Source organism: Rhinoderma darwinii (genome assembly GCF_050947455.1).
Source record: "Rhinoderma darwinii isolate aRhiDar2 chromosome 5 unlocalized genomic scaffold, aRhiDar2.hap1 SUPER_5_unloc_39, whole genome shotgun sequence".
NCBI classification, from domain to species: domain Eukaryota; kingdom Metazoa; phylum Chordata; class Amphibia; order Anura; family Rhinodermatidae; genus Rhinoderma; species Rhinoderma darwinii.
This window is the reverse complement of record NW_027461797.1, coordinates 827,863-851,294: the sequence shown is the minus strand read 5'-3', so window position 1 is coordinate 851,294 and position 23,432 is coordinate 827,863. Positions and strand designations below refer to the sequence as shown.

Sequence of the window (23,432 nt, the reverse complement as noted above, 5' to 3'; positions counted from 1 at the left end):
GGCATTTGGGCGTTGCCAGGAAGGCGTTTTTATGTAGATTCCTCCTCTTTCAGCACTGCATTGTGGTGCAAGCAAAAGAAGCAAATCCTGTCTGGCTTCCTCTCCGGCCTTTATTCACCTCCCGTGTAGCTGTGAGTGTGTGAGCCTGCAGGGCCCCATGGAATTGCCTAGAAGTAGGCTGAATCGCTGCAAGGGCTGAACAGCAGTATCGGGCAGGCTCGGGCAACGCGCGGCCCGTTCGGGTTATCGCTTCTCGGCCTTTTGGCTAAGATCAAGTGTAGTATCTGTTCTTATCAGTTTAATATCTGATACGTCCCCTATCTGGGGACCATATATTAAATGGATTTTTAGAACAGGGAGATGGAAATAGAGCTTGCTCTGTCCACTCCACGCATTGACCTGGTATTGCAGTATTTCCAGGACCGGTGCACCCTTTCCTTATGTGTTGACTAAAAGCAGATTCCAAAAGTGTTTTTTGTCTTTGCTATTGTTTCTGTCTTTCTGAAGGGATCTCCCCTTTTAATCCCATTATTTCAACACCTGTTGGACAATGCATGAGTGATAATGAGCTCATTGATTAAATGCAATTAATGAATAGATTGCCACCTCTTGTTGTGTGTCGTCTGTGTTTCTGTGTTTCCGGCATTTCACATTGGAACACCTCATTCACCTTCCTTGTCTTCTCTCCGCCCTCCCTTTTAGGTAAGTTAAAGAGCTGCACCTGAGCCAGCCACTGATTGATTGATTGATTGATTGATTGATTGATTGATTGATTGATGCAGCACAACAGTCAAATAGTGGAGTGGAGTAGGGGAACAGCAAACAGCCAATAAAGCAGCCCGCCCGCTCGCCTGCCCGCCACAATGGACCTACCTGTGTACACTAGATGGATGTGATGGAATGTACTGTCGTCCCTACATTTCAAGAAGAAGTAAGAATTGCAGTTGCAACAAAGCCTTGCTTGCCTACAAAGAGAGCAGCAATTTGGATTTGTTACTATGTTACCTAGAAGAATAACAAACTGTGCAAGGATGGAGGTTGTAGGAGCAAGGAGAAGTTGTCTGTAAAGTTGGTGAATGCCTATTTTCCATTTTGCAGTCCCTTGTCTCCCTCTTGTGGCCTCCTGGAGGCAACTAGCTGTGCAAAAAAAAGACAGCCTGGCGGCCGGCTGTTGCAGTGTTGCCCTCTCAGGCAACACTGAGTGACTGACTGAGCCTCACCGTCTTATATAAAGTTCAGACGGAACTTTGCACGTGTCATAGTGGAGCCCTCAGGATTCCAGAGCCAGCTTTCTGACATCATAATGGGGCCTCAGAGATAAAAGCCTGGGCCCAGGCAGTGTTGGTCAGTGCTGCTCAGCAGGCAGCACTGGACTGGACTGGATTACAGCTGATACAAGGTGTGATGGAACAAGGGGTGGCTGTGGGCATGCACTTGCTGCCGCTGCCAGTGTTTATCTGCATGGCAGCAGGGCATTTGGGCGTTGCCAGGAAGGCGTTTTTATGTAGATTCCTCCTCTTTCAGCACTGCATTGTGGTGCAAGCAAAAGAAGCAAATCCTGTCTGGCTTCCTCTCCGGCCTTTATTCACCTCCCGTGTAGCTGTGAGTGTGTGAGCCTGCAGGGCCCCATGGAATTGCCTAGAAGTAGGCTGAATCGCTGCAAGGGCTGAACAGCAGTATCGGGCAGGCTCGGGCAACGCGCGGCCCGTTCGGGTTATCGCTTCTCGGCCTTTTGGCTAAGATCAAGTGTAGTATCTGTTCTTATCAGTTTAATATCTGATACGTCCCCTATCTGGGGACCATATATTAAATGGATTTTTAGAACAGGGAGATGGAAATAGAGCTTGCTCTGTCCACTCCACGCATTGACCTGGTATTGCAGTATTTCCAGGACCGGTGCACCCTTTCCTTATGTGTTGACTAAAAGCAGATTCCAAAAGTGTTTTTTGTCTTTGCTATTGTTTCTGTCTTTCTGAAGGGATCTCCCCTTTTAATCCCATTATTTCAACACCTGTTGGACAATGCATGAGTGATAATGAGCTCATTGATTAAATGCAATTAATGAATAGATTGCCACCTCTTGTTGTGTGTCGTCTGTGTTTCTGTGTTTCCGGCATTTCACATTGGAACACCTCATTCACCTTCCTTGTCTTCTCTCCGCCCTCCCTTTTAGGTAAGTTAAAGAGCTGCACCTGAGCCAGCCACTGATTGATTGATTGATTGATTGATTGATTGATTGATTGATTTATTGATTGATTGATGCAGCACAACAGTCAAATAGTGGAGTGGAGTAGGGGAACAGCAAACAGCAAATAAAGCAGCCCGCCCGCTCGCCTGCCCGCCACAATGGACCTACCTGTGTACACTAGATGGATGTGATGGAATGTACTGTCGTCCCTACATTTCAAGAAGAAGTAAGAATTGCAGTTGCAACAAAGCCTTGCTTGCCTACAAAGAGAGCAGCAATTTGGATTTGTTACTATGTTACCTAGAAGAATAACAAACTGTGCAAGGATGGAGGTTGTAGGAGCAAGGAGAAGTTGTCTGTAAAGTTGGTGGATGCCTATTTTCCATTTTGCAGTCCCTTGTCTCCCTCTTGTGGCCTCCTGGAGGCAACTAGCTGTGCAAAAAAAAGACAGCCTGGCGGCCGGCTGTTGCAGTGTTGCCCTCTCAGGCAACACTGAGTGACTGACTGAGCCTCACCGTCTTATATAAAGTTCAGACGGAACTTTGCACGTGTCATAGTGGAGCCCTCAGGATTCCAGAGCCAGCTTTCTGACATCATAATGGGGCCTCAGAGATAAAAGCCTGGGCCCAGGCAGTGTTGGTCAGTGCTGCTCAGCAGGCAGCACTGGACTGGACTGGATTACAGCTGATACAAGGTGTGAAGGAACAAGGGGTGGCTGTGGGCATGCACTTGCTGCCGCTGCCAGTGTTTATCTGCATGGCAGCAGGGCATTTGGGCGTTGCCAGGAAGGCGTTTTTATGTAGATTCCTCCTCTTTCAGCACTGCATTGTGGTGCAAGCAAAAGAAGCAAATCCTGTCTGGCTTCCTCTCCGGCCTTTATTCACCTCCCGTGTAGCTGTGAGTGTGTGAGCCTGCAGGGCCCCATGGAATTGCCTAGAAGTAGGCTGAATCGCTGCAAGGGCTGAACAGCAGTATCGGGCAGGCTCGGGCAACGCGCGGCCTGTTCGGGTTATCGCTTCTCGGCCTTTTGGCTAAGATCAAGTGTAGTATCTGTTCTTATCAGTTTAATATCTGATACGTCCCCTATCTGGGGACCATATATTAAATGGATTTTTAGAACAGGGAGATGGAAATAGAGCTTGCTCTGTCCACTCCACGCATTGACCTGGTATTGCAGTATTTCCAGGACCGGTGCACCCTTTCCTTATGTGTTGACTAAAAGCAGATTCCAAAAGTGTTTTTTGTCTTTGCTATTGTTTCTGTCTTTCTGAAGGGATCTCCCCTTTTAATCCCATTATTTCAACACCTGTTGGACAATGCATGAGTGATAATGAGCTCATTGATTAAATGCAATTAATGAATAGATTGCCACCTCTTGTTGTGTGTCGTCTGTGTTTCTGTGTTTCCGGCATTTCACATTGGAACACCTCATTCACCTTCCTTGTCTTCTCTCCGCCCTCCCTTTTAGGTAAGTTAAAGAGCTGCACCTGAGCCAGCCACTGATTGATTGATTGATTGATTGATTGATTGATTGATTGATTGATTGATTGATTGATGCAGCACAACAGTCAAATAGTGGAGTGGAGTAGGGGAACAGCAAACAGCCAATAAAGCAGCCCGCCCGCTCGCCTGCCCGCCACAATGGACCTACCTGTGTACACTAGATGGATGTGATGGAATGTACTGTCGTCCCTACATTTCAAGAAGAAGTAAGAATTGCAGTTGCAACAAAGCCTTGCTTGCCTACAAAGAGAGCAGCAATTTGGATTTGTTACTATGTTACCTAGAAGAATAACAAACTGTGCAAGGATGGAGGTTGTAGGAGCAAGGAGAAGTTGTCTGTAAAGTTGGTGGATGCCTATTTTCCATTTTGCAGTCCCTTGTCTCCCTCTTGTGGCCTCCTGGAGGCAACTAGCTGTGCAAAAAAAAGACAGCCTGGCGGCCGGCTGTTGCAGTGTTGCCCTCTCAGGCAACACTGAGTGACTGACTGAGCCTCACCGTCTTATATAAAGTTCAGACGGAACTTTGCACGTGTCATAGTGGAGCCCTCAGGATTCCAGAGCCAGCTTTCTGACATCATAATGGGGCCTCAGAGATAAAAGCCTGGGCCCAGGCAGTGTTGGTCAGTGCTGCTCAGCAGGCAGCACTGGACTGGACTGGATTACAGCTGATACAAGGTGTGAAGGAACAAGGGGTGGCTGTGGGCATGCACTTGCTGCCGCTGCCAGTGTTTATCTGCATGGCAGCAGGGCATTTGGGCGTTGCCAGGAAGGCGTTTTTATGTAGATTCCTCCTCTTTCAGCACTGCATTGTGGTGCAAGCAAAAGAAGCAAATCCTGTCTGGCTTCCTCTCCGGCCTTTATTCACCTCCCGTGTAGCTGTGAGTGTGTGAGCCTGCAGGGCCCCATGGAATTGCCTAGAAGTAGGCTGAATCGCTGCAAGGGCTGAACAGCAGTATCGGGCAGGCTCGGGCAACGCGCGGCCCGTTCGGGTTATCGCTTCTCGGCCTTTTGGCTAAGATCAAGTGTAGTATCTGTTCTTATCAGTTTAATATCTGATACGTCCCCTATCTGGGGACCATATATTAAATGGATTTTTAGAACAGGGAGATGGAAATAGAGCTTGCTCTGTCCACTCCACGCATTGACCTGGTATTGCAGTATTTCCAGGACCGGTGCACCCTTTCCTTATGTGTTGACTAAAAGCAGATTCCAAAAGTGTTTTTTGTCTTTGCTATTGTTTCTGTCTTTCTGAAGGGATCTCCCCTTTTAATCCCATTATTTCAACACCTGTTGGACAATGCATGAGTGATAATGAGCTCATTGATTAAATGCAATTAATGAATAGATTGCCACCTCTTGTTGTGTGTCGTCTGTGTTTCTGTGTTTCCGGCATTTCACATTGGAACACCTCATTCACCTTCCTTGTCTTCTCTCCGCCCTCCCTTTTAGGTAAGTTAAAGAGCTGCACCTGAGCCAGCCACTGATTGATTGATTGATTGATTGATTGATTGATTGATTGATTGATTGATTGATTGATTGATGCAGCACAACAGTCAAATAGTGGAGTGGAGTAGGGGAACAGCAAACAGCCAATAAAGCAGCCCGCCCGCTCGCCTGCCCGCCACAATGGACCTACCTGTGTACACTAGATGGATGTGATGGAATGTACTGTCGTCCCTACATTTCAAGAAGAAGTAAGAATTGCAGTTGCAACAAAGCCTTGCTTGCCTACAAAGAGAGCAGCAATTTGGATTTGTTACTATGTTACCTAGAAGAATAACAAACTGTGCAAGGATGGAGGTTGTAGGAGCAAGGAGAAGTTGTCTGTAAAGTTGGTGGATGCCTATTTTCCATTTTGCAGTCCCTTGTCTCCCTCTTGTGGCCTCCTGGAGGCAACTAGCTGTGCAAAAAAAAGACAGCCTGGCGGCCGGCTGTTGCAGTGTTGCCCTCTCAGGCAACACTGAGTGACTGACTGAGCCTCACCGTCTTATATAAAGTTCAGACGGAACTTTGCACGTGTCATAGTGGAGCCCTCAGGATTCCAGAGCCAGCTTTCTGACATCATAATGGGGCCTCAGAGATAAAAGCCTGGGCCCAGGCAGTGTTGGTCAGTGCTGCTCAGCAGGCAGCACTGGACTGGACTGGATTACAGCTGATACAAGGTGTGAAGGAACAAGGGGTGGCTGTGGGCATGCACTTGCTGCCGCTGCCAGTGTTTATCTGCATGGCAGCAGGGCATTTGGGCGTTGCCAGGAAGGCGTTTTTATGTAGATTCCTCCTCTTTCAGCACTGCATTGTGGTGCAAGCAAAAGAAGCAAATCCTGTCTGGCTTCCTCTCCGGCCTTTATTCACCTCCCGTGTAGCTGTGAGTGTGTGAGCCTGCAGGGCCCCATGGAATTGCCTAGAAGTAGGCTGAATCGCTGCAAGGGCTGAACAGCAGTATCGGGCAGGCTCGGGCAACGCGCGGCCCGTTCGGGTTATCGCTTCTCGGCCTTTTGGCTAAGATCAAGTGTAGTATCTGTTCTTATCAGTTTAATATCTGATACGTCCCCTATCTGGGGACCATATATTAAATGGATTTTTAGAACAGGGAGATGGAAATAGAGCTTGCTCTGTCCACTCCACGCATTGACCTGGTATTGCAGTATTTCCAGGACCGGTGCACCCTTTCCTTATGTGTTGACTAAAAGCAGATTCCAAAAGTGTTTTTTGACTTTGCTATTGTTTCTGTCTTTCTGAAGGGATCTCCCCTTTTAATCCCATTATTTCAACACCTGTTGGACAATGCATGAGTGATAATGAGCTCATTGATTAAATGCAATTAATGAATAGATTGCCACCTCTTGTTGTGTGTCGTCTGTGTTTCTGTGTTTCCGGCATTTCACATTGGAACACCTCATTCACCTTCCTTGTCTTCTCTCCGCCCTCCCTTTTAGGTAAGTTAAAGAGCTGCACCTGAGCCAGCCACTGATTGATTGATTGATTGATTGATTGATTGATTGATTGATTGATTGATTGATGCAGCACAACAGTCAAATAGTGGAGTGGAGTAGGGGAACAGCAAACAGCCAATAAAGCAGCCCGCCCGCTCGCCTGCCCGCCACAATGGACCTACCTGTGTACACTAGATGGATGTGATGGAATGTACTGTCGTCCCTACATTTCAAGAAGAAGTAAGAATTGCAGTTGCAACAAAGCCTTGCTTGCCTACAAAGAGAGCAGCAATTTGGATTTGTTACTATGTTACCTAGAAGAATAACAAACTGTGCAAGGATGGAGGTTGTAGGAGCAAGGAGAAGTTGTCTGTAAAGTTGGTGGATGCCTATTTTCCATTTTGCAGTCCCTTGTCTCCCTCTTGTGGCCTCCTGGAGGCAACTAGCTGTGCAAAAAAAAGACAGCCTGGCGGCCGGCTGTTGCAGTGTTGCCCTCTCAGGCAACACTGAGTGACTGACTGAGCCTCACCGTCTTATATAAAGTTCAGACGGAACTTTGCACGTGTCATAGTGGAGCCCTCAGGATTCCAGAGCCAGCTTTCTGACATCATAATGGGGCCTCAGAGATAAAAGCCTGGGCCCAGGCAGTGTTGGTCAGTGCTGCTCAGCAGGCAGCACTGGACTGGACTGGATTACAGCTGATACAAGGTGTGAAGGAACAAGGGGTGGCTGTGGGCATGCACTTGCTGCCGCTGCCAGTGTTTATCTGCATGGCAGCAGGGCATTTGGGCGTTGCCAGGAAGGCGTTTTTATGTAGATTCCTCCTCTTTCAGCACTGCATTGTGGTGCAAGCAAAAGAAGCAAATCCTGTCTGGCTTCCTCTCCGGCCTTTATTCACCTCCCGTGTAGCTGTGAGTGTGTGAGCCTGCAGGGCCCCATGGAATTGCCTAGAAGTAGGCTGAATCGCTGCAAGGGCTGAACAGCAGTATCGGGCAGGCTCGGGCAACGCGCGGCCCGTTCGGGTTATCGCTTCTCGGCCTTTTGGCTAAGATCAAGTGTAGTATCTGTTCTTATCAGTTTAATATCTGATACGTCCCCTATCTGGGGACCATATATTAAATGGATTTTTAGAACAGGGAGATGGAAATAGAGCTTGCTCTGTCCACTCCACGCATTGACCTGGTATTGCAGTATTTCCAGGACCGGTGCACCCTTTCCTTATGTGTTGACTAAAAGCAGATTCCAAAAGTGTTTTTTGTCTTTGCTATTGTTTCTGTCTTTCTGAAGGGATCTCCCCTTTTAATCCCATTATTTCAACACCTGTTGGACAATGCATGAGTGATAATGAGCTCATTGATTAAATGCAATTAATGAATAGATTGCCACCTCTTGTTGTGTGTCGTCTGTGTTTCTGTGTTTCCGGCATTTCACATTGGAACACCTCATTCACCTTCCTTGTCTTCTCTCCGCCCTCCCTTTTAGGTAAGTTAAAGAGCTGCACCTGAGCCAGCCACTGATTGATTGATTGATTGATTGATTGATTGATTGATTGATTGATTGATTGATTGATGCAGCACAACAGTCAAATAGTGGAGTGGAGTAGGGGAACAGCAAACAGCCAATAAAGCAGCCCGCCCGCTCGCCTGCCCGCCACAATGGACCTACCTGTGTACACTAGATGGATGTGATGGAATGTACTGTCGTCCCTACATTTCAAGAAGAAGTAAGAATTGCAGTTGCAACAAAGCCTTGCTTGCCTACAAAGAGAGCAGCAATTTGGATTTGTTACTATGTTACCTAGAAGAATAACAAACTGTGCAAGGATGGAGGTTGTAGGAGCAAGGAGAAGTTGTCTGTAAAGTTGGTGGATGCCTATTTTCCATTTTGCAGTCCCTTGTCTCCCTCTTGTGGCCTCCTGGAGGCAACTAGCTGTGCAAAAAAAAGACAGCCTGGCGGCCGGCTGTTGCAGTGTTGCCCTCTCAGGCAACACTGAGTGACTGACTGAGCCTCACCGTCTTATATAAAGTTCAGACGGAACTTTGCACGTGTCATAGTGGAGCCCTCAGGATTCCAGAGCCAGCTTTCTGACATCATAATGGGGCCTCAGAGATAAAAGCCTGGGCCCAGGCAGTGTTGGTCAGTGCTGCTCAGCAGGCAGCACTGGACTGGACTGGATTACAGCTGATACAAGGTGTGAAGGAACAAGGGGTGGCTGTGGGCATGCACTTGCTGCCGCTGCCAGTGTTTATCTGCATGGCAGCAGGGCATTTGGGCGTTGCCAGGAAGGCGTTTTTATGTAGATTCCTCCTCTTTCAGCACTGCATTGTGGTGCAAGCAAAAGAAGCAAATCCTGTCTGGCTTTCTCTCCGGCCTTTATTCACCTCCCGTGTAGCTGTGAGTGTGTGAGCCTGCAGGGCCCCATGGAATTGCCTAGAAGTAGGCTGAATCGCTGCAAGGGCTGAACAGCAGTATCGGGCAGGCTCGGGCAACGCGCGGCCCGTTCGGGTTATCGCTTCTCGGCCTTTTGGCTAAGATCAAGTGTAGTATCTGTTCTTATCAGTTTAATATCTGATACGTCCCCTATCTGGGGACCATATATTAAATGGATTTTTAGAACAGGGAGATGGAAATAGAGCTTGCTCTGTCCACTCCACGCATTGACCTGGTATTGCAGTATTTCCAGGACCGGTGCACCCTTTCCTTATGTGTTGACTAAAAGCAGATTCCAAAAGTGTTTTTTGTCTTTGCTATTGTTTCTGTCTTTCTGAAGGGATCTCCCCTTTTAATCCCATTATTTCAACACCTGTTGGACAATGCATGAGTGATAATGAGCTCATTGATTAAATGCAATTAATGAATAGATTGCCACCTCTTGTTGTGTGTCGTCTGTGTTTCTGTGTTTCCGGCATTTCACATTGGAACACCTCATTCACCTTCCTTGTCTTCTCTCCGCCCTCCCTTTTAGGTAAGTTAAAGAGCTGCACCTGAGCCAGCCACTAATTGATTGATTGATTGATTGATTGATTGATTGATTGATTGATTGATTGATGCAGCACAACAGTCAAATAGTGGAGTGGAGTAGGGGAACAGCAAACAGCCAATAAAGCAGCCCGCCCGCTCGCCTGCCCGCCACAATGGACCTACCTGTGTACACTAGATGGATGTGATGGAATGTACTGTCGTCCCTACATTTCAAGAAGAAGTAAGAATTGCAGTTGCAACAAAGCCTTGCTTGCCTACAAAGAGAGCAGCAATTTGGATTTGTTACTATGTTACCTAGAAGAATAACAAACTGTGCAAGGATGGAGGTTGTAGGAGCAAGGAGAAGTTGTCTGTAAAGTTGGTGGATGCCTATTTTCCATTTTGCAGTCCCTTGTCTCCCTCTTGTGGCCTCCTGGAGGCAACTAGCTGTGCAAAAAAAAGACAGCCTGGCGGCCGGCTGTTGCAGTGTTGCCCTCTCAGGCAACACTGAGTGACTGACTGAGCCTCACCGTCTTATATAAAGTTCAGACGGAACTTTGCACGTGTCATAGTGGAGCCCTCAGGATTCCAGAGCCAGCTTTCTGACATCATAATGGGGCCTCAGAGATAAAAGCCTGGGCCCAGGCAGTGTTGGTCAGTGCTGCTCAGCAGGCAGCACTGGACTGGACTGGATTACAGCTGATACAAGGTGTGAAGGAACAAGGGGTGGCTGTGGGCATGCACTTGCTGCCGCTGCCAGTGTTTATCTGCATGGCAGCAGGGCATTTGGGCGTTGCCAGGAAGGCGTTTTTATGTAGATTCCTCCTCTTTCAGCACTGCATTGTGGTGCAAGCAAAAGAAGCAAATCCTGTCTGGCTTCCTCTCCGGCCTTTATTCACCTCCCGTGTAGCTGTGAGTGTGTGAGCCTGCAGGGCCCCATGGAATTGCCTAGAAGTAGGCTGAATCGCTGCAAGGGCTGAACAGCAGTATCGGGCAGGCTCGGGCAACGCGCGGCCCGTTCGGGTTATCGCTTCTCGGCCTTTTGGCTAAGATCAAGTGTAGTATCTGTTCTTATCAGTTTAATATCTGATACGTCCCCTATCTGGGGACCATATATTAAATGGATTTTTAGAACAGGGAGATGGAAATAGAGCTTGCTCTGTCCACTCCACGCATTGACCTGGTATTGCAGTATTTCCAGGACCGGTGCACCCTTTCCTTATGTGTTGACTAAAAGCAGATTCCAAAAGTGTTTTTTGTCTTTGCTATTGTTTCTGTCTTTCTGAAGGGATCTCCCCTTTTAATCCCATTATTTCAACACCTGTTGGACAATGCATGAGTGATAATGAGCTCATTGATTAAATGCAATTAATGAATAGATTGCCACCTCTTGTTGTGTGTCGTCTGTGTTTCTGTGTTTCCGGCATTTCACATTGGAACACCTCATTCACCTTCCTTGTCTTCTCTCCGCCCTCCCTTTTAGGTAAGTTAAAGAGCTGCACCTGAGCCAGCCACTGATTGATTGATTGATTGATTGATTGATTGATTGATTGATTGATTGATTGATGCAGCACAACAGTCAAATAGTGGAGTGGAGTAGGGGAACAGCAAACAGCCAATAAAGCAGCCCGCCCGCTCGCCTGCCCGCCACAATGGACCTACCTGTGTACACTAGATGGATGTGATGGAATGTACTGTCGTCCCTACATTTCAAGAAGAAGTAAGAATTGCAGTTGCAACAAAGCCTTGCTTGCCTACAAAGAGAGCAGCAATTTGGATTTGTTACTATGTTACCTAGAAGAATAACAAACTGTGCAAGGATGGAGGTTGTAGGAGCAAGGAGAAGTTGTCTGTAAAGTTGGTGGATGCCTATTTTCCATTTTGCAGTCCCTTGTCTCCCTCTTGTGGCCTCCTGGAGGCAACTAGCTGTGCAAAAAAAAGACAGCCTGGCGGCCGGCTGTTGCAGTGTTGCCCTCTCAGGCAACACTGAGTGACTGACTGAGCCTCACCGTCTTATATAAAGTTCAGACGGAACTTTGCACGTGTCATAGTGGAGCCCTCAGGATTCCAGAGCCAGCTTTCTGACATCATAATGGGGCCTCAGAGATAAAAGCCTGGGCCCAGGCAGTGTTGGTCAGTGCTGCTCAGCAGGCAGCACTGGACTGGACTGGATTACAGCTGATACAAGGTGTGAAGGAACAAGGGGTGGCTGTGGGCATGCACTTGCTGCCGCTGCCAGTGTTTATCTGCATGGCAGCAGGGCATTTGGGCGTTGCCAGGAAGGCGTTTTTATGTAGATTCCTCCTCTTTCAGCACTGCATTGTGGTGCAAGCAAAAGAAGCAAATCCTGTCTGGCTTCCTCTCCGGCCTTTATTCACCTCCCGTGTAGCTGTGAGTGTGTGAGCCTGCAGGGCCCCATGGAATTGCCTAGAAGTAGGCTGAATCGCTGCAAGGGCTGAACAGCAGTATCGGGCAGGCTCGGGCAACGCGCGGCCCGTTCGGGTTATCGCTTCTCGGCCTTTTGGCTAAGATCAAGTGTAGTATCTGTTCTTATCAGTTTAATATCTGATACGTCCCCTATCTGGGGACCATATATTAAATGGATTTTTAGAACAGGGAGATGGAAATAGAGCTTGCTCTGTCCACTCCACGCATTGACCTGGTATTGCAGTATTTCCAGGACCGGTGCACCCTTTCCTTATGTGTTGACTAAAAGCAGATTCCAAAAGTGTTTTTTGTCTTTGCTATTGTTTCTGTCTTTCTGAAGGGATCTCCCCTTTTAATCCCATTATTTCAACACCTGTTGGACAATGCATGAGTGATAATGAGCTCATTGATTAAATGCAATTAATGAATAGATTGCCACCTCTTGTTGTGTGTCGTCTGTGTTTCTGTGTTTCCGGCATTTCACATTGGAACACCTCATTCACCTTCCTTGTCTTCTCTCCGCCCTCCCTTTTAGGTAAGTTAAAGAGCTGCACCTGAGCCAGCCACTGATTGATTGATTGATTGATTGATTGATTGATTGATTGATTGATTGATTGATGCAGCACAACAGTCAAATAGTGGAGTGGAGTAGGGGAACAGCAAACAGCCAATAAAGCAGCCCGCCCGCTCGCCTGCCCGCCACAATGGACCTACCTGTGTACACTAGATGGATGTGATGGAATGTACTGTCGTCCCTACATTTCAAGAAGAAGTAAGAATTGCAGTTGCAACAAAGCCTTGCTTGCCTACAAAGAGAGCAGCAATTTGGATTTGTTACTATGTTACCTAGAAGAATAACAAACTGTGCAAGGATGGAGGTTGTAGGAGCAAGGAGAAGTTGTCTGTAAAGTTGGTGGATGCCTATTTTCCATTTTGCAGTCCCTTGTCTCCCTCTTGTGGCCTCCTGGAGGCAACTAGCTGTGCAAAAAAAAGACAGCCTGGCGGCCGGCTGTTGCAGTGTTGCCCTCTCAGGCAACACTGAGTGACTGACTGAGCCTCACCGTCTTATATAAAGTTCAGACGGAACTTTGCACGTGTCATAGTGGAGCCCTCAGGATTCCAGAGCCAGCTTTCTGACATCATAATGGGGCCTCAGAGATAAAAGCCTGGGCCCAGGCAGTGTTGGTCAGTGCTGCTCAGCAGGCAGCACTGGACTGGACTGGATTACAGCTGATACAAGGTGTGAAGGAACAAGGGGTGGCTGTGGGCATGCACTTGCTGCCGCTGCCAGTGTTTATCTGCATGGCAGCAGGGCATTTGGGCGTTGCCAGGAAGGCGTTTTTATGTAGATTCCTCCTCTTTCAGCACTGCATTGTGGTGCAAGCAAAAGAAGCAAATCCTGTCTGGCTTCCTCTCCGGCCTTTATTCACCTCCCGTGTAGCTGTGAGTGTGTGAGCCTGCAGGGCCCCATGGAATTGCCTAGAAGTAGGCTGAATCGCTGCAAGGGCTGAACAGCAGTATCGGGCAGGCTCGGGCAACGCGCGGCCCGTTCGGGTTATCGCTTCTCGGCCTTTTGGCTAAGATCAAGTGTAGTATCTGTTCTTATCAGTTTAATATCTGATACGTCCCCTATCTGGGGACCATATATTAAATGGATTTTTAGAACAGGGAGATGGAAATAGAGCTTGCTCTGTCCACTCCACGCATTGACCTGGTATTGCAGTATTTCCAGGACCGGTGCACCCTTTCCTTATGTGTTGACTAAAAGCAGATTCCAAAAGTGTTTTTTGTCTTTGCTATTGTTTCTGTCTTTCTGAAGGGATCTCCCCTTTTAATCCCATTATTTCAACACCTGTTGGACAATGCATGAGTGATAATGAGCTCATTGATTAAATGCAATTAATGAATAGATTGCCACCTCTTGTTGTGTGTCGTCTGTGTTTCTGTGTTTCCGGCATTTCACATTGGAACACCTCATTCACCTTCCTTGTCTTCTCTCCGCCCTCCCTTTTAGGTAAGTTAAAGAGCTGCACCTGAGCCAGCCACTGATTGATTGATTGATTGATTGATTGATTGATTGATTGATTGATTGATTGATGCAGCACAACAGTCAAATAGTGGAGTGGAGTAGGGGAACAGCAAACAGCCAATAAAGCAGCCCGCCCGCTCGCCTGCCCGCCACAATGGACCTACCTGTGTACACTAGATGGATGTGATGGAATGTACTGTCGTCCCTACATTTCAAGAAGAAGTAAGAATTGCAGTTGCAACAAAGCCTTGCTTGCCTACAAAGAGAGCAGCAATTTGGATTTGTTACTATGTTACCTAGAAGAATAACAAACTGTGCAAGGATGGAGGTTGTAGGAGCAAGGAGAAGTTGTCTGTAAAGTTGGTGGATGCCTATTTTCCATTTTGCAGTCCCTTGTCTCCCTCTTGTGGCCTCCTGGAGGCAACTAGCTGTGCAAAAAAAAGACAGCCTGGCGGCCGGCTGTTGCAGTGTTGCCCTCTCAGGCAACACTGAGTGACTGACTGAGCCTCACCGTCTTATATAAAGTTCAGACGGAACTTTGCACGTGTCATAGTGGAGCCCTCAGGATTCCAGAGCCAGCTTTCTGACATCATAATGGGGCCTCAGAGATAAAAGCCTGGGCCCAGGCAGTGTTGGTCAGTGCTGCTCAGCAGGCAGCACTGGACTGGACTGGATTACAGCTGATACAAGGTGTGAAGGAACAAGGGGTGGCTGTGGGCATGCACTTGCTGCCGCTGCCAGTGTTTATCTGCATGGCAGCAGGGCATTTGGGCGTTGCCAGGAAGGCGTTTTTATGTAGATTCCTCCTCTTTCAGCACTGCATTGTGGTGCAAGCAAAAGAAGCAAATCCTGTCTGGCTTCCTCTCCGGCCTTTATTCACCTCCCGTGTAGCTGTGAGTGTGTGAGCCTGCAGGGCCCCATGGAATTGCCTAGAAGTAGGCTGAATCGCTGCAAGGGCTGAACAGCAGTATCGGGCAGGCTCGGGCAACGCGCGGCCCGTTCGGGTTATCGCTTCTCGGCCTTTTGGCTAAGATCAAGTGTAGTATCTGTTCTTATCAGTTTAATATCTGATACGTCCCCTATCTGGGGACCATATATTAAATGGATTTTTAGAACAGGGAGATGGAAATAGAGCTTGCTCTGTCCACTCCACGCATTGACCTGGTATTGCAGTATTTCCAGGACCGGTGCACCCTTTCCTTATGTGTTGACTAAAAGCAGATTCCAAAAGTGTTTTTTGTCTTTGCTATTGTTTCTGTCTTTCTGAAGGGATCTCCCCTTTTAATCCCATTATTTCAACACCTGTTGGACAATGCATGAGTGATAATGAGCTCATTGATTAAATGCAATTAATGAATAGATTGCCACCTCTTGTTGTGTGTCGTCTGTGTTTCTGTGTTTCCGGCATTTCACATTGGAACACCTCATTCACCTTCCTTGTCTTCTCTCCGCCCTCCCTTTTAGGTAAGTTAAAGAGCTGCACCTGAGCCAGCCACTGATTGATTGATTGATTGATTGATTGATTGATTGATTGATTGATTGATTGATTGATTGATTGATTGATTGATGCAGCACAACAGTCAAATAGTGGAGTGGAGTAGGGGAACAGCAAACAGCCAATAAAGCAGCCCGCCCGCTCGCCTGCCCGCCACAATGGACCTACCTGTGTACACTAGATGGATGTGATGGAATGTACTGTCGTCCCTACATTTCAAGAAGAAGTAAGAATTGCAGTTGCAACAAAGCCTTGCTTGCCTACAAAGAGAGCAGCAATTTGGATTTGTTACTATGTTACCTAGAAGAATAACAAACTGTGCAAGGATGGAGGTTGTAGGAGCAAGGAGAAGTTGTCTGTAAAGTTGGTGGATGCCTATTTTCCATTTTGCAGTCCCTTGTCTCCCTCTTGTGGCCTCCTGGAGGCAACTAGCTGTGCAAAAAAAAGACAGCCTGGCGGCCGGCTGTTGCAGTGTTGCCCTCTCAGGCAACACTGAGTGACTGACCGAGCCTCACCGTCTTATATAAAGTTCAGACGGAACTTTGCACGTGTCATAGTGGAGCCCTCAGGATTCCAGAGCCAGCTTTCTGACATCATAATGGGGCCTCAGAGATAAAAGCCTGGGCCCAGGCAGTGTTGGTCAGTGCTGCTCAGCAGGCAGCACTGGACTGGACTGGATTACAGCTGATACAAGGTGTGAAGGAACAAGGGGTGGCTGTGGGCATGCACTTGCTGCCGCTGCCAGTGTTTATCTGCATGGCAGCAGGGCATTTGGGCGTTGCCAGGAAGGCGTTTTTATGTCGATTCCTCCTCTTTCAGCACTGCATTGTGGTGCAAGCAAAAGAAGCAAATCCTGTCTGGCTTCCTCTCCGGCCTTTATTCACCTCCCGTGTAGCTGTGAGTGTGTGAGCCTGCAGGGCCCCATGGAATTGCCTAGAAGTAGGCTGAATCGCTGCAAGGGCTGAACAGCAGTATCGGGCAGGCTCGGGCAACGCGCGGCCCGTTCGGGTTATCGCTTCTCGGCCTTTTGGCTAAGATCAAGTGTAGTATCTGTTCTTATCAGTTTAATATCTGATACGTCCCCTATCTGGGGACCATATATTAAATGGATTTTTAGAACAGGGAGATGGAAATAGAGCTTGCTCTGTCCACTCCACGCATTGACCTGGTATTGCAGTATTTCCAGGACCGGTGCACCCTTTCCTTATGTGTTGACTAAAAGCAGATTCCAAAAGTGTTTTTTGTCTTTGCTATTGTTTCTGTCTTTCTGAAGGGATCTCCCCTTTTAATCCCATTATTTCAACACCTGTTGGACAATGCATGAGTGATAATGAGCTCATTGATTAAATGCAATTAATGAATAGATTGCCACCTCTTGTTGTGTGTCGTCTGTGTTTCTGTGTTTCCGGCATTTCACATTGGAACACCTCATTCACCTTCCTTGTCTTCTCTCCGCCCTCCCTTTTAGGTAAGTTAAAGAGCTGCACCTGAGCCAGCCACTGATTGATTGATTGATTGATTGATTGATTGATTGATTGATTGATTGATTGATTGATTGATGCAGCACAACAGTCAAATAGTGGAGTGGAGTAGGGGAACAGCAAACAGCCAATAAAGCAGCCCGCCCGCTCGCCTGCCCGCCACAATGGACCTACCTGTGTACACTAGATGGATGTGATGGAATGTACTGTCGTCCCTACATTTCAAGAAGAAGTAAGAATTGCAGTTGCAACAAAGCCTTGCTTGCCTACAAAGAGAGCAGCAATTTGGATTTGTTACTATGTTACCTAGAAGAATAACAAACTGTGCAAGGATGGAGGTTGTAGGAGCAAGGAGAAGTTGTCTGTAAAGTTGGTGGATGCCTATTTTCCATTTTGCAGTCCCTTGTCTCCCTCTTGTGGCCTCCTGGAGGCAACTAGCTGTGCAAAAAAAAGACAGCCTGGCGGCCGGCTGTTGCAGTGTTGCCCTCTCAGGCAACACTGAGTGACTGACTGAGCCTCACCGTCTTATATAAAGTTCAGACGGAACTTTGCACGTGTCATAGTGGAGCCCTCAGGATTCCAGAGCCAGCTTTCTGACATCATAATGGGGCCTCAGAGATAAAAGCCTGGGCCCAGGCAGTGTTGGTCAGTGCTGCTCAGCAGGCAGCACTGGACTGGACTGGATTACAGCTGATACAAGGTGTGAAGGAACAAGGGGTGGCTGTGGGCATGCACTTGCTGCCGCTGCCAGTGTTTATCTGCATGGCAGCAGGGCATTTGGGCGTTGCCAGGAAGGCGTTTTTATGTAGATTCCTCCTCTTTCAGCACTGCATTGTGGTGCAAGCAAAAGAAGCAAATCCTGTCTGGCTTCCTCTCCGGCCTTTATTCACCTCCCGTGTAGCTGTGAGTGTGTGAGCCTGCAGGGCCCCATGGAATTGCCTAGAAGTAGGCTGAATCGCTGCAAGGGCTGAACAGCAGTATCGGGCAGGCTCGGGCAACGCGCGGCCCGTTCGGGTTATCGCTTCTCGGCCTTTTGGCTAAGATCAAGTGTAGTATCTGTTCTTATCAGTTTAATATCTGATACATCCCCTATCTGGGGACCATATATTAAATGGATTTTTAGAACAGGGAGATGGAAATAGAGCTTGCTCTGTCCACTCCACGCATTGACCTGGTATTGCAGTATTTCCAGGACCGGTGCACCCTTTCCTTATGTGTTGACTAAAAGCAGATTCCAAAAGTGTTTTTTGTCTTTGCTATTGTTTCTGTCTTTCTGAAGGGATCTCCCCTTTTAATCCCATTATTTCAACACCTGTTGGACAATGCATGAGTGATAATGAGCTCATTGATTAAATGCAATTAATGAATAGATTGCCACCTCTTGTTGTGTGTCGTCTGTGTTTCTGTGTTTCCGGCATTTCACATTGGAACACCCCATTCACCTTCCTTGTCTTCTCTCCGCCCTCCCTTTTAGGTAAGTTAAAGAGCTGCACCTGAGCCAGCCACTGATTGATTGATTGATTGATTGATTGATTGATTGATTGATTGATTGATGCAGCACAACAGTCAAATAGTGGAGTGGAGTAGGGGAACAGCAAACAGCCAATAAAGCAGCCCGCCCGCTCGCCTGCCCGCCACAATGGACCTACCTGTGTACACTAGATGGATGTGATGGAATGTACTGTCGTCCCTACATTTCAAGAAGAAGTAAGAATTGCAGTTGCAACAAAGCCTTGCTTGCCTACAAAGAGAGCAGCAATTTGGATTTGTTACTATGTTACCTAGAAGAATAACAAACTGTGCAAGGATGGAGGTTGTAGGAGCAAGGAGAAGTTGTCTGTAAAGTTGGTGGATGCCTATTTTCCATTTTGCAGTCCCTTGTCTCCCTCTTGTGGCCTCCTGGAGGCAACTAGCTGTGCAAAAAAAAGACAGCCTGGCGGCCGGCTGTTGCAGTGTTGCCCTCTCAGGCAACACTGAGTGACTGACTGAGCCTCACCGTCTTATATAAAGTTCAGACGGAACTTTGCACGTGTCATAGTGGAGCCCTCAGGATTCCAGAGCCAGCTTTCTGACATCATAATGGGGCCTCAGAGATAAAAGCCTGGGCCCAGGCAGTGTTGGTCAGTGCTGCTCAGCAGGCAGCACTGGACTGGACTGGATTACAGCTGATACAAGGTGTGAAGGAACAAGGGGTGGCTGTGGGCATGCACTTGCTGCCGCTGCCAGTGTTTATCTGCATGGCAGCAGGGCATTTGGGCGTTGCCAGGAAGGCGTTTTTATGTAGATTCCTCCTCTTTCAGCACTGCATTGTGGTGCAAGCAAAAGAAGCAAATCCTGTCTGGCTTCCTCTCCGGCCTTTATTCACCTCCCGTGTAGCTGTGAGTGTGTGAGCCTGCAGGGCCCCATGGAATTGCCTAGAAGTAGGCTGAATCGCTGCAAGGGCTGAACAGCAGTATCGGGCAGGCTCGGGCAACGCGCGGCCCGTTCGGGTTATCGCTTCTCGGCCTTTTGGCTAAGATCAAGTGTAGTATCTGTTCTTATCAGTTTAATATCTGATACGTCCCCTATCTGGGGACCATATATTAAATGGATTTTTAGAACAGGGAGATGGAAATAGAGCTTGCTCTGTCCACTCCACGCATTGACCTGGTATTGCAGTATTTCCAGGACCGGTGCACCCTTTCCTTATGTGTTGACTAAAAGCAGATTCCAAAAGTGTTTTTTGTCTTTGCTATTGTTTCTGTCTTTCTGAAGGGATCTCCCCTTTTAATCCCATTATTTCAACACCTGTTGGACAATGCATGAGTGATAATGAGCTCATTGATTAAATGCAATTAATGAATAGATTGCCACCTCTTGTTGTGTGTCGTCTGTGTTTCTGTGTTTCCGGCATTTCACATTGGAACACCTCATTCACCTTCCTTGTCTTCTCTCCGCCCTCCCTTTTAGGTAAGTTAAAGAGCTGCACCTGAGCCAGCCACTGATTGATTGATTGATTGATTGATTGATTGATTGATTGATTGATTGATTGATTGATGCAGCACAACAGTCAAATAGTGGAGTGGAGTAGGGGAACAGCAAACAGCCAATAAAGCAGCCCGCCCGCTCGCCTGCCCGCCACAATGGACCTACCTGTGTACACTAGATGGATGTGATGGAATGTACTGTCGTCCCTACATTTCAAGAAGAAGTAAGAATTGCAGTTGCAACAAAGCCTTGCTTGCCTACAAAGAGAGCAGCAATTTGGATTTGTTACTATGTTACCTAGAAGAATAACAAACTGTGCAAGGATGGAGGTTGTAGGAGCAAGGAGAAGTTGTCTGTAAAGTTGGTGGATGCCTATTTTCCATTTTGCAGTCCCTTGTCTCCCTCTTGTGGCCTCCTGGAGGCAACTAGCTGTGCAAAAAAAAGACAGCCTGGCGGCCGGCTGTTGCAGTGTTGCCCTCTCAGGCAACACTGAGTGACTGACTGAGCCTCACCGTCTTATATAAAGTTCAGACGGAACTTTGCACGTGTCATAGTGGAGCCCTCAGGATTCCAGAGCCAGCTTTCTGACATCATAATGGGGCCTCAGAGATAAAAGCCTGGGCCCAGGCAGTGTTGGTCAGTGCTGCTCAGCAGGCAGCACTGGACTGGACTGGATTACAGCTGATACAAGGTGTGAAGGAACAAGGGGTGGCTGTGGGCATGCACTTGCTGCCGCTGCCAGTGTTTATCTGCATGGCAGCAGGGCATTTGGGCGTTGCCAGGAAGGCGTTTTTATGTAGATTCCTCCTCTTTCAGCACTGCATTGTGGTGCAAGCAAAAGAAGCAAATCCTGTCTGGCTTCCTCTCCGGCCTTTATTCACCTCCCGTGTAGCTGTGAGTGTGTGAGCCTGCAGGGCCCCATGGAATTGCCTAGAAGTAGGCTGAATCGCTGCAAGGGCTGAACAGCAGTATCGGGCAGGCTCGGGCAACGCGCGGCCCGTTCGGGTTATCGCTTCTCGGCCTTTTGGCTAAGATCAAGTGTAGTATCTGTTCTTATCAGTTTAATATCTGATACGTCCCCTATCTGGGGACCATATATTAAATGGATTTTTAGAACAGGGAGATGGAAATAGAGCTTGCTCTGTCCACTCCACGCATTGACCTGGTATTGCAGTATTTCCAGGACCGGTGCACCCTTTCCTTATGTGTTGACTAAAAGCAGATTCCAAAAGTGTTTTTTGTCTTTGCTATTGTTTCTGTCTTTCTGAAGGGATCTCCCCTTTTAATCCCATTATTTCAACACCTGTTGGACAATGCATGAGTGATAATGAGCTCATTGATTAAATGCAATTAATGAATAGATTGCCACCTCTTGTTGTGTGTCGTCTGTGTTTCTGTGTTTCCGGCATTTCACATTGGAACACCTCATTCACCTTCCTTGTCTTCTCTCCGCCCTCCCTTTTAGGTAAGTTAAAGAGCTGCACCTGAGCCAGCCACTGATTGATTGATTGATTGATTGATTGATTGATGCAGCACAACAGTCAAATAGTGGAGTGGAGTAGGGGAACAGCAAACAGCCAATAAAGCAGCCCGCCCGCTCGCCTGCCCGCCACAATGGACCTACCTGTGTACACTAGATGGATGTGATGGAATGTACTGTCGTCCCTACATTTCAAGAAGAAGTAAGAATTGCAGTTGCAACAAAGCCTTGCTTGCCTACAAAGAGAGCAGCAATTTGGATTTGTTACTATGTTACCTAGAAGAATAACAAACTGTGCAAGGATGGAGGTTGTAGGAGCAAGGAGAAGTTGTCTGTAAAGTTGGTGGATGCCTATTTTCCATTTTGCAGTCCCTTGTCTCCCTCTTGTGGCCTCCTGGAGGCAACTAGCTGTGCAAAAAAAAGACAGCCTGGCGGCCGGCTGTTGCAGTGTTGCCCTCTCAGGCAACACTGAGTGACTGACTGAGCCTCACCGTCTTATATAAAGTTCAGACGGAACTTTGCACGTGTCATAGTGGAGCCCTCAGGATTCCAGAGCCAGCTTTCTGACATCATAATGGGGCCTCAGAGATAAAAGCCTGGGCCCAGGCAGTGTTGGTCAGTGCTGCTCAGCAGGCAGCACTGGACTGGACTGGATTACAGCTGCTACAAGGTGTGAAGGAACAAGGGGTGGCTGTGGGCATGCACTTGCTGCCGCTGCCAGTGTTTATCTGCATGGCAGCAGGGCATTTGGGCGTTGCCAGGAAGGCGTTTTTATGTAGATTCCTCCTCTTTCAGCACTGCATTGTGGTGCAAGCAAAAGAAGCAAATCCTGTCTGGCTTCCTCTCCGGCCTTTATTCACCTCCCGTGTAGCTGTGAGTGTGTGAGCCTGCAGGGCCCCATGGAATTGCCTAGAAGTAGGCTGAATCGCTGCAAGGGCTGAACAGCAGTATCGGGCAGGCTCGGGCAACGCGCGGCCCGTTCGGGTTATCGCTTCTCGGCCTTTTGGCTAAGATCAAGTGTAGTATCTGTTCTTATCAGTTTAATATCTGATACGTCCCCTATCTGGGGACCATATATTAAATGGATTTTTAGAACAGGGAGATGGAAATAGAGCTTGCTCTGTCCACTCCACGCATTGACCTGGTATTGCAGTATTTCCAGGACCGGTGCACCCTTTCCTTATGTGTTGACTAAAAGCAGATTCCAAAAGTGTTTTTTGTCTTTGCTATTGTTTCTGTCTTTCTGAAGGGATCTCCCCTTTTAATCCCATTATTTCAACACCTGTTGGACAATGCATGAGTGATAATGAGCTCATTGATTAAATGCAATTAATGAATAGATTGCCACCTCTTGTTGTGTGTCGTCTGTGTTTCTGTGTTTCCGGCATTTCACATTGGAACACCTCATTCACCTTCCTTGTCTTCTCTCCGCCCTCCCTTTTAGGTAAGTTAAAGAGCTGCACCTGAGCCAGCCACTGATTGATTGATTGATTGATTGATTGATTGATTGATTGATGCAGCACAACAGTCAAATAGTGGAGTGGAGTAGGGGAACAGCAAACAGCCAATAAAGCAGCCCGCCCGCTCGCCTGCCCGCCACAATGGACCTACCTGTGTACACTAGATGGATGTGATGGAATGTACTGTCGTCCCTACATTTCAAGAAGAAGTAAGAATTGCAGTTGCAACAAAGCCTTGCTTGCCTACAAAGAGAGCAGCAATTTGGATTTGTTACTATGTTACCTAGAAGAATAACAAACTGTGCAAGGATGGAGGTTGTAGGAGCAAGGAGAAGTTGTCTGTAAAGTTGGTGGATGCCTATTTTCCATTTTGCAGTCCCTTGTCTCCCTCTTGTGGCCTCCTGGAGGCAACTAGCTGTGCAAAAAAAAGACAGCCTGGCGGCCGGCTGTTGCAGTGTTGCCCTCTCAGGCAACACTGAGTGACTGACTGAGCCTCACCGTCTTATATA

At 47.7% G+C, this 23,432-nt stretch overlaps 16 non-coding genes across 16 annotated transcripts; all 16 read left to right on the top strand.

Annotated features, from left to right (window-relative positions):
- The first annotated feature begins 245 nt into the window (after positions 1 to 245).
- Positions 246 to 436, top strand: LOC142692676 (U2 spliceosomal RNA). Its single transcript, XR_012861098.1, has one exon. It is a non-coding gene; the product is annotated as a U2 spliceosomal RNA (small nuclear RNA).
- Positions 437 to 1,716: 1,280 nt separating this feature from the next.
- On the top strand, positions 1,717 to 1,907 carry LOC142692674 (U2 spliceosomal RNA). Its single transcript, XR_012861097.1, has one exon. It is a non-coding gene; the product is annotated as a U2 spliceosomal RNA (small nuclear RNA).
- A 1,292-nt stretch (positions 1,908 to 3,199) lies between these two features.
- LOC142692673 (U2 spliceosomal RNA) lies at positions 3,200 to 3,390 on the top strand. The gene has a single exon (XR_012861096.1). It is a non-coding gene; the product is annotated as a U2 spliceosomal RNA (small nuclear RNA).
- A 1,292-nt stretch (positions 3,391 to 4,682) lies between these two features.
- Positions 4,683 to 4,873, top strand: LOC142692672 (U2 spliceosomal RNA). Its single transcript, XR_012861095.1, has one exon. It is a non-coding gene; the product is annotated as a U2 spliceosomal RNA (small nuclear RNA).
- Positions 4,874 to 6,169: 1,296 nt separating this feature from the next.
- On the top strand, positions 6,170 to 6,360 carry LOC142692671 (U2 spliceosomal RNA). The gene has a single exon (XR_012861094.1). It is a non-coding gene; the product is annotated as a U2 spliceosomal RNA (small nuclear RNA).
- Positions 6,361 to 7,648: 1,288 nt separating this feature from the next.
- LOC142692669 (U2 spliceosomal RNA) lies at positions 7,649 to 7,839 on the top strand. Its single transcript, XR_012861092.1, has one exon. It is a non-coding gene; the product is annotated as a U2 spliceosomal RNA (small nuclear RNA).
- A 1,292-nt stretch (positions 7,840 to 9,131) lies between these two features.
- Positions 9,132 to 9,322, top strand: LOC142692668 (U2 spliceosomal RNA). The gene has a single exon (XR_012861091.1). It is a non-coding gene; the product is annotated as a U2 spliceosomal RNA (small nuclear RNA).
- Positions 9,323 to 10,610: 1,288 nt separating this feature from the next.
- On the top strand, positions 10,611 to 10,801 carry LOC142692667 (U2 spliceosomal RNA). The gene has a single exon (XR_012861090.1). It is a non-coding gene; the product is annotated as a U2 spliceosomal RNA (small nuclear RNA).
- Positions 10,802 to 12,089: 1,288 nt separating this feature from the next.
- On the top strand, positions 12,090 to 12,280 carry LOC142692666 (U2 spliceosomal RNA). The gene has a single exon (XR_012861089.1). It is a non-coding gene; the product is annotated as a U2 spliceosomal RNA (small nuclear RNA).
- Positions 12,281 to 13,568: 1,288 nt separating this feature from the next.
- On the top strand, positions 13,569 to 13,759 carry LOC142692665 (U2 spliceosomal RNA). Its single transcript, XR_012861088.1, has one exon. It is a non-coding gene; the product is annotated as a U2 spliceosomal RNA (small nuclear RNA).
- Positions 13,760 to 15,047: 1,288 nt separating this feature from the next.
- On the top strand, positions 15,048 to 15,238 carry LOC142692663 (U2 spliceosomal RNA). Its single transcript, XR_012861087.1, has one exon. It is a non-coding gene; the product is annotated as a U2 spliceosomal RNA (small nuclear RNA).
- Positions 15,239 to 16,546: 1,308 nt separating this feature from the next.
- LOC142692662 (U2 spliceosomal RNA) lies at positions 16,547 to 16,737 on the top strand. Its single transcript, XR_012861086.1, has one exon. It is a non-coding gene; the product is annotated as a U2 spliceosomal RNA (small nuclear RNA).
- A 1,296-nt stretch (positions 16,738 to 18,033) lies between these two features.
- On the top strand, positions 18,034 to 18,224 carry LOC142692114 (U2 spliceosomal RNA). Its single transcript, XR_012860601.1, has one exon. It is a non-coding gene; the product is annotated as a U2 spliceosomal RNA (small nuclear RNA).
- Positions 18,225 to 19,508: 1,284 nt separating this feature from the next.
- Positions 19,509 to 19,699, top strand: LOC142692661 (U2 spliceosomal RNA). The gene has a single exon (XR_012861085.1). It is a non-coding gene; the product is annotated as a U2 spliceosomal RNA (small nuclear RNA).
- A 1,292-nt stretch (positions 19,700 to 20,991) lies between these two features.
- LOC142692660 (U2 spliceosomal RNA) lies at positions 20,992 to 21,182 on the top strand. The gene has a single exon (XR_012861084.1). It is a non-coding gene; the product is annotated as a U2 spliceosomal RNA (small nuclear RNA).
- Positions 21,183 to 22,450: 1,268 nt separating this feature from the next.
- Positions 22,451 to 22,641, top strand: LOC142692659 (U2 spliceosomal RNA). The gene has a single exon (XR_012861083.1). It is a non-coding gene; the product is annotated as a U2 spliceosomal RNA (small nuclear RNA).
- The last annotated feature ends 791 nt before the right edge of the window (positions 22,642 to 23,432 follow it).